Genomic DNA, 8,017 nt, shown 5'->3' with positions numbered 1-8,017 from the left:
CTGAAACCAGTTTTTGAGCTAATTGCACTTCGCCGGTTACGTTTTCTTGGTTTTTCGAGAATTGTGTTAAACTCTTTCACCGTCTGAAAATTCCTTCCAGTTTATTTGAGGTTCAAACTGCCGTTCAGTTATAGGAAAAGAAAAAGTGTTACGCCTGCAAAAAACGTATCCGTCTTATGATGGATACAAACCGCACCATGTGGACCCCATTCACTATAATAGGGTCCATTATTTTTATTTATTTTTTTTAATAGAGACTGACACTCTGACTCTCTTTATTTTAACTTTAAATTATATATATATATATATTTTTTTGAAACATCATTTTTATTGATTTTGTAATGAAGTTGCATATTACAAGTTATAAACGTTGCACTGAATTGTTACAAAGAACATACCGTATTTAAACATGCTTATCACCTAAGCCTGAATAGAAGCAAAAATAAACAACAAATATAAAATTATCAAACCCCCTTACGTCCACATTTTCATAGATTACATTGACTGAATTCAGACACCTTATCTCCAGCTCCACCTTATCCTCCATATAGCTCATATAACACATTTCAGTTTACCCACTCAAATCCTCTAATAGATACCAATCCGAATCCACAAAGGCGCTCATTAAGTCTTGAATTTCTCTGGTGGTCAGTGACGTTTCACTTTAAATTATATTAAATATCGCAAATATATTACTGAATAACAGCTCATTAAAAGGAATTTATCAGTGTGATCAACCCTCCTAAGCTGTCTACATGAGCATGTAGGTCATGGGAAGCTGAACAAAATGATACCTTGATATCTGCGATCTGACCTCTTAGTCCTGAGAAATCCACACTTTTCTTAATATGTAAATGAGCTGTTAAGATCTATGGGCCGGACATAGATCTCCTCGGGAATCTGCCTCCGGAGCTTATACTGTAAGGGTATAGAGGCATCACCAATGTTAGACATGTAATGACTGGCAGTCCATTCTCCTAATCTACATCTCTCACACTGGTGACGCCGACTTTCTTTGAAAATAAACTCTGGAGGCAGATTCTCAGGGGAACTATGCTCCGCCCATAGACCTTAACAGCTCATTTACATGTTAAGAAAAATGTGGATTTCTCTGGAATAAGACATCGGATTGCAGATATCAAGGTATCATTTTATTCAACTTTCTATGCCAAACATGCCCATATAAATGGCTTAGGAGGTTGATCTTACTGACAGATGCCCTTTAATGCGCGCACATTTCAAGTCCTCTATCTGGAATATTTCAATTTATTTTTGCAAGTCATTTGGATAGAAATATGGATTCAGATATGGTAATGGTCCCTATGAATTCAAGGGGATTTGTAATATAAGGACAACCCCATTTAAGGCTGACACCGGGGCAACATCAACTGATCGCCACAGGTCTGGCTAGTTACCTTCATCAGATGGGGTTATGGCTGGCCATATATACCCTCTGAAGCCCCTGTTCGTACAAGGGCACCGGCAGACGGCCATATATATTGGAGTGAGACTGGTATGCAATGCTCGGACTGGCCGGCGGCTCTCCCTACCCAAGCGTGACAGATTCACGTATTTCTATGCAGCTGTCATGCTCTGGTTGGGAGAGCCGCCGGTCAGTCCATGCAATGCGTTTTGATCTCGCACCGATCTATACGGCCGTCTGACATTTAAACGAATGTCTACCTATGTGATATATGGACATGATGAAACTGTTTTTGTTTTTCAGGATGACATTCAGACGGCAATATTTCTTTTATGATATTAGCTCAGTCTGAGATCATTTGTGTCAGAAAGTAAAGGTGGGAATGGGGATAAAAGGCTATCATCATTTTAGATATAGAAGATAAAACCGAGCCCAGCGTTCTCTGCTGCTGAAACCGCCTCGTAATATATTTATTGTTTGCTTCGACAACAAACTTTGATTCATCTTCAAAGTTATCCCAAGGTTGAGGTGAAGCAGAAAACTAATAGCTTCTCTAATTACATCCCTGCAATTTTCTCCTTAATTTGACTTAGATTCCAAAAATTCTTTAAAAATTTAATGACTTTCAAAATTTCATATAGGTTTACCAAGAATGTTGTTTCCCAAACTTTGCGGCAAAAATTCTTCGAGTCTGGCAACTCTAAATTCCCGAATAGTTTATAATGTTTATTTCTCCCTGACTTACACTCAAAAATTAGCTATCAAAATTCCAAATTGTTTACAGAAACCAACACGATTCAAAATCTGTTGTTAATTCTTTAAATTCCCAAAACTTCCCCCTTGATTTAGGTAAAAAAAAAAATTCCAAAATCTAACTCTCAACCCCCATAAGTTTATTGAGTAACCAAGTTCTCCAACTTCTTTCAAAGTCTATTATCCTATAAGATTCCAAAAAGTTTTCCAATCTTGTTCCCTCATTCTCCCATAATTTTTTATTCTCAAACATCTGAAATGTCTTATGGCCTCTTGCCAAATTGTTTAGATTAAATCTTTTCGCAAAGGTAAATGATTCCATCATCAGTAATCTGTACAAGAATTGTCAATTTCTTTGCTTGCCCTCAGACCGAACATCTTATGTAGTTGGCTCGTATGGGCCATTTAACCGTCACGATTATCATCAACACTCTTACCAATAACTGGTCAGAGTGAACAGGCCGCCGATCACTCAATCAACGAGCAATTCCCTTATTGGTCAGGTGAAACGTTTAAGTTTGCGTAAAAAAAATTGTTCTTGGCAGAAAGCCATTTGCTGTCGATAACAGTTTTGTTCTACGAGTATGTTCACAGAATGATCGTGTTGGCGATCGTTCTGTGCCCATGAAAAGTGCTGCTTACCTGTCTAAATAGGCTAGTAAACGACCTCTGATCTGTTTCTATGTAGCCAGCTGGTTTCTGTCTTAATAGCTGCCATCGGCCAGTTCAACACACACTTACTGGTGTCTTTTGAGGAACCGCCGACCAGGTTGCAGAAACCTTCCGATAGACATTGTAGGTTCCTTCAAAGAGATCACAGTGCTGTCCTGGTCGTTGCAGCTACTGTATGTTTTGGTGGATTTCCACGGTAATTGAATTTGGTGGCCCTTTTTAGGATTTGGAGACCACACATGGTGGCCACAAATATGTCACATCAACTCATCATTTCCTATGCTTTCAATGAAGCACAAGTCATTGAGAATTTATACTATAATTCTCCTTCAATGCAGAAGAGACAGAAGTTTCAATAGCCCGACACCCCCCCTAAGCAATAAGACAGTGACTGTTTTGAAGAGATACTATGGTGGTGAAGACCTGACATTGAACCTCATTCTCTGTAGTCTTTTGATTTGACTGCGATTCACTCTGTGAATAGGAATCACGCTTCAAGATCTTCGCTCGGATTGTCGCTATTGAAACCCATTTGTCTTGTCATCGTCTGTCCCTATGCACAATTACTAGACAAGAGCTAATTATTTCTCTTCTCTAGTTAACAGTGACAAAACACGTTTTCTAGATTTCATTGTACGACGATTCCGAGTGGGAGAGTATCTCATTGTAGACTATGCTGCATTTGTCACAATCCGGTTGAGGCGCTTCGTGTTGTATCGCAGTTACAGTTGATGTGCACAAAGAACGGCGTCCATCCATAACAATCTCAGCTTCGCTTTCCGATGCCGCCGCTGCTTCTATGTTGGTGATACGATTGACTCAGCCGCTAAACCCAAGTCTTCCATTAGGAAATGTATTTGTCTACTCATATTTTCTTTGTGGTCAGGTAGCACCTTACTAAGGAAAATAAAAAAAATAAAAGAAAGGAAGGGTTATAGAGAATTTAACCCGCCATATTTGATAGATGGCTGTTGGCTGAATAATGGTTTAATCTCTGCCGTATCTCCAATACACAGGAGCATTCGCATGGCCAAGTGTTCCCATGTTCTCTATGAGAGAGTCACAGTCCGACTCCTCTGGTGGTGGCTTATCTTCAGGAGAACAAAAGAATCCGGCCATCCAAAATAAATAAAATCTCTGTCTGGTGCCCCATACACATTAGACTGTTGGCCAAACCCATTGATATCAGCAGGTTCAGCTGACAGTCTAAGGGCTGCGTCACACATAGCGACTCACCAGCGATCCCGGCAACGATTTCAACTTGTAAGGATCGCTGGTGTGTCGCTACATGATCGCTGGTGAGCTATCAAACAGGCAGCTTCACCAGCGATCAGGACAGGGACACGTGATTAACAAGCGACGCACGTCGCTTAGTTACCCACTGTGTACCTTAGATATCAGCGCCCTGGTGCAGGGAGCTGGTAACCAAGGTACACATCGGGTTTCTAAGCGCTGCGCGCCGCTTAGAAGCCCGATGTTTACCTTGGATACCAGCTCCAGCTCGCTGATCGCTGGTCTCCCGCCTGCCACACGCAGCGATGCGTTCTGGCCAGCGGGAGACCCGCGATCAAAAAAATGTCCTGGCCATTCCAGGACGATCAGCGATACCCGGCAGGGCAGCCAGTCGCTTGTAAGTGTCACACACAGCGATCTCGCTGGTGAGATCGCTGTTGCGTCACAAAACTTGTGACTCAGCAGCGATCTCGCTAGCGAGATCGCTGTGTGTGACAGGGGCTTAAAGTGCATTGGGGACTTAATTCAAGGTTAGAAGACATATGGGTGGATTGTGAGATGGTGATCGAAGTAGAGAAAGACATAAAGATGGAGAAGTGGAAGAAACTGTCACATAGACCAAGTCAGTAAAATGTGGTGGATGGAAACAGACATGACAAAGAAATAGTTAAGGCTTCAGGAGTGATACATGGGAAAGTCTGAAGACCAAAGAGTAAATGGTGAAGGAAATGCAAAAATAAAAACAAAAAACAGTATAATGAATGAAGGCAGAGGGACAACTGATAGCATAGATTCATTGATTCTTCAAATTCATGGATTGGCCAACCAATGGGTGTTCAACAAACTGGTTCCCATGGAGCTCGCTCAGTTGATGTCATTGATTCGACATAACAACTAAATAGGGCATATATACTCGTATGATGATATTCATGACCTAATTCATTATGAAAGCTAGAGGAGCATATCCATGGAGGTACGAGATATTAGATGATGTTAAGAAGGGTCCTTATGGATCATCAGAAGTGTCCATAGAGAAGTAAATCCAGTTGTTGACCCTAGTGCCAAATTCTATGACTATGATGATAACACCTGTGATACCAAGCACTTCTGTCAGTTGAAGAACCTCATAGTTGATGTTCATGGTCTCTTTGACCGTCGTTTTGAATTGTTGACTGGGATCATCAGATTGATCCCCAGAATGGCTTCTAATTATGGACAAATACAATATGAATATGTATTTTTTTATGAACATTTTAAGATTTCAAGAGCCAAAAAGTGAAGAGAAATAGGTAGAGTTTAAGAAATCTAAGACTTAGATGATGGAGAATTGGGAGAATTGGGTGGAATAGCGAGGAGTTGGGTGATCAAGTGAAAGATGGCTGGAGAGGTGAGCCGCCAAGAGACAACGTCATTCTTGCTTGTAGATGTTTAGGAGACAGCCTGACTGATTTATCTTTATTTTAGCCGGTAATATACACATCGTCAGGTAAGCCATTTGCCTTATAGATGTCTTATCCATACAACCATTCATAGTCCGAGTGTCGTCTGTGTCTCATTACCTCCCTTGTGTCATATTGTGTCTTCTGTGTCTTTTCTGGCACTTTTATTGCGGACCTATTACTGAATAGGTTTAATCCTAATTACTTGCGTAATGTCGTATAAAGGAACAGACATTCTTTATGGGTACTGCTACCTATGGATATAGATATGTACCCAATATCAGGTCCTTATTTTTCTTTTATTAGCTGTAGATGAAGAATATAGATACAAATGTTTTAAATAAAAGATGCATCATATCTAATACTATAGAAATATCTATATACAGAACATATATAATAGTGGTATAAGAGATCATTATCCTTGAGGCCCTACCTCAGATTTTCTATTTATGTGTACAAATGCAATTTACTGTATTATATATATTGCTTATTATATGATGATGTTATAAATTAGAGTTTATTCTAAATTGTCTGAATTCCAAAACATGAAATAAATGTCAGTGTTAAAAAGGACCTGAGTGGTGCAGTGATTTCAACACATTCATTTTCAGACCCTCTGATATCCAGTTTTAGACTTTTCTCATGTGGTTGCGCCTCTCCCAGTAATAGATGTTGGATGTGGGTTGTATTTGCAGGTTGCAGCTTCCTTCACTAGCTCTCATGTATCAGCACAGCTTCATTCCTGTATTGCTTTCCCCTTCTAAAGCTACAGTGGTGCATACTTTACATCTATAACCTGATATGCCAGGCTTGGAGTCTTGGGCACTTTCTCCCCTCTCCACACTCTGATCTGCATGGCACAACCTCTTCCACCTCCCTGCTGCTATCTCTAACAGGAAGGAAAAGGAGAGAAAACAAAACCCACAGCCAGGGGAAGCATTCTGCCAGATCTACGTAAGAAACTGCAGCACAGCCAGCTATGTATCAAAGTTACACAGATTCTACAACAACAAAACTGTAGGGAATTTCCAATAGAGACTATTATTAAAGTTGCCACATTTTCCATTGAGGAAGCAATTTATCAAGTTAAAGGGGTTATCCAAGACTTTTATTATTTTTTGCAATGGGGTTAAGAACTAACAGGCAGGTAGTTGCTACCTACCAAGGACGATCTCAGCCAGCTCAGTCAACAATTCCTCTGCTTCATTTCACCTCTTGTCAACAGAGCATCTTTTCTTCTACTGCCCTGCTGTGTCAATGGGGGCATCACTGTTGATGTCATGCTGATTGACAGCCAGCTCCCCGCAGCAAGGCAGCGGGGAGCCAGATGTCAAACAGAATGACATGTCAACAGAACAAAGCTGTTGACATCGAAGTGACTGAATATAAAGCGAAGCAAACAATGCAAGCTACAGTGTATTAAATCTCCTTCGTATGAAAAGCCCCATAGCTGACGTTATCGGGACAACTTTCAGCTTCTGGATGGGAACAAGCAGGTCTCTATTTACTGACAGCAAGCACAGATCTTGAACATAATGAGAAACTAAAATACAAAAAGTTGCTGATCTTCGCATCATATGAAAGTTCTAATGTGGAGATCTCTTTAAGAACGGCGGGTCTACAAAGTTTTCTTTATTACGGTACAAATCTGACCACGAGTCCCTTTTTTTTGCTGTGGTTTCTAATATTGGAGGTTGCGATGGCGTTTCGTGAAGCCTCTGAAGACTAATTATGTGCACAGTGCAAAAATAGATGTCGTCTACCATTACTCCAGCGCTCATCATAAAACAGGTCCACAGAGAGAAATATTTGGAGGGGGTTAAGCAAGCAATAGTGGATCTATTAAAAATACCAACCGTCGTGTATTTTGTATAACATGAACATTTAGTATCCTGAATTATAATCAAGTCTGTATAATATATAAGGAGTTTATCGCTTAGTAAGTTAATATAGAAAGTAGTTAAAGGAAACCTGTGACCCCCCGGGTGTTTTTAACTAAAAGAGCCACCTTCAGCAGCACTAAGGCTGCATTCTGTGAAGGTGGATCTTCCGTTTCTGACCCCCAGTAATGCCGAAATATTAACTTTTATAACTAGGTCATCATACCTGTAATGCATCCCATAGGTATGGTGTGTCCCCCTGAAGCAGCTGCCTCCCCGCCGTCAATCATGTCTCTACAGCGTCTGGGCCCCGCCTCCCATAGATGTCCATCATGCGCGCTGCCCGTGAACTGACATCAGGCGATCACGCCTGCGTGTTGTTGAGGCCCCAGCCCCGAAGTGTGAATACATCATAACACACACACTGCGGGGCAGGATCTGGGGCCTCCACAACAAGCAGGCGTGATTGCCTGATGTCAGTTCATGAGCGCGGCATAGGAGACAGAAGGAGGCGGGGCACAGACGGCACCACAGAGGCATGATGGACGGCTATGGGAGGCAGGGCACAGACGGCAGAGCAGGGGCATGATGGATGTCTATGGGAGGTGGGCCCAGAC

The 8,017-nt window shown here is 41.3% G+C and overlaps 1 long non-coding RNA gene across 1 annotated transcript; it reads left to right on the top strand.

Moving 5' to 3' along the window:
• Window positions 1-1,185: 1,185 nt before the first annotated feature.
• On the top strand, window positions 1,186-6,093 carry LOC141092297 (uncharacterized). The gene is made up of 2 exons (XR_012232759.1): window positions 1,186-4,471; window positions 4,563-6,093. It is a non-coding gene; the product is annotated as an uncharacterized lncRNA (long non-coding RNA).
• Window positions 6,094-8,017: the final 1,924 nt, after the last annotated feature.

The sequence above is a fragment of the Dendrobates tinctorius genome, unplaced genomic scaffold (genome assembly GCF_039654945.1).
Source record: "Dendrobates tinctorius isolate UK_male_01 unplaced genomic scaffold, ASM3965494v1 ptg000059l, whole genome shotgun sequence".
Taxonomy (NCBI): domain Eukaryota; kingdom Metazoa; phylum Chordata; class Amphibia; order Anura; family Dendrobatidae; genus Dendrobates; species Dendrobates tinctorius.
Note: the sequence above shows the minus strand (reverse complement) of the source record. Positions and strands in the feature narration are given on the sequence as shown.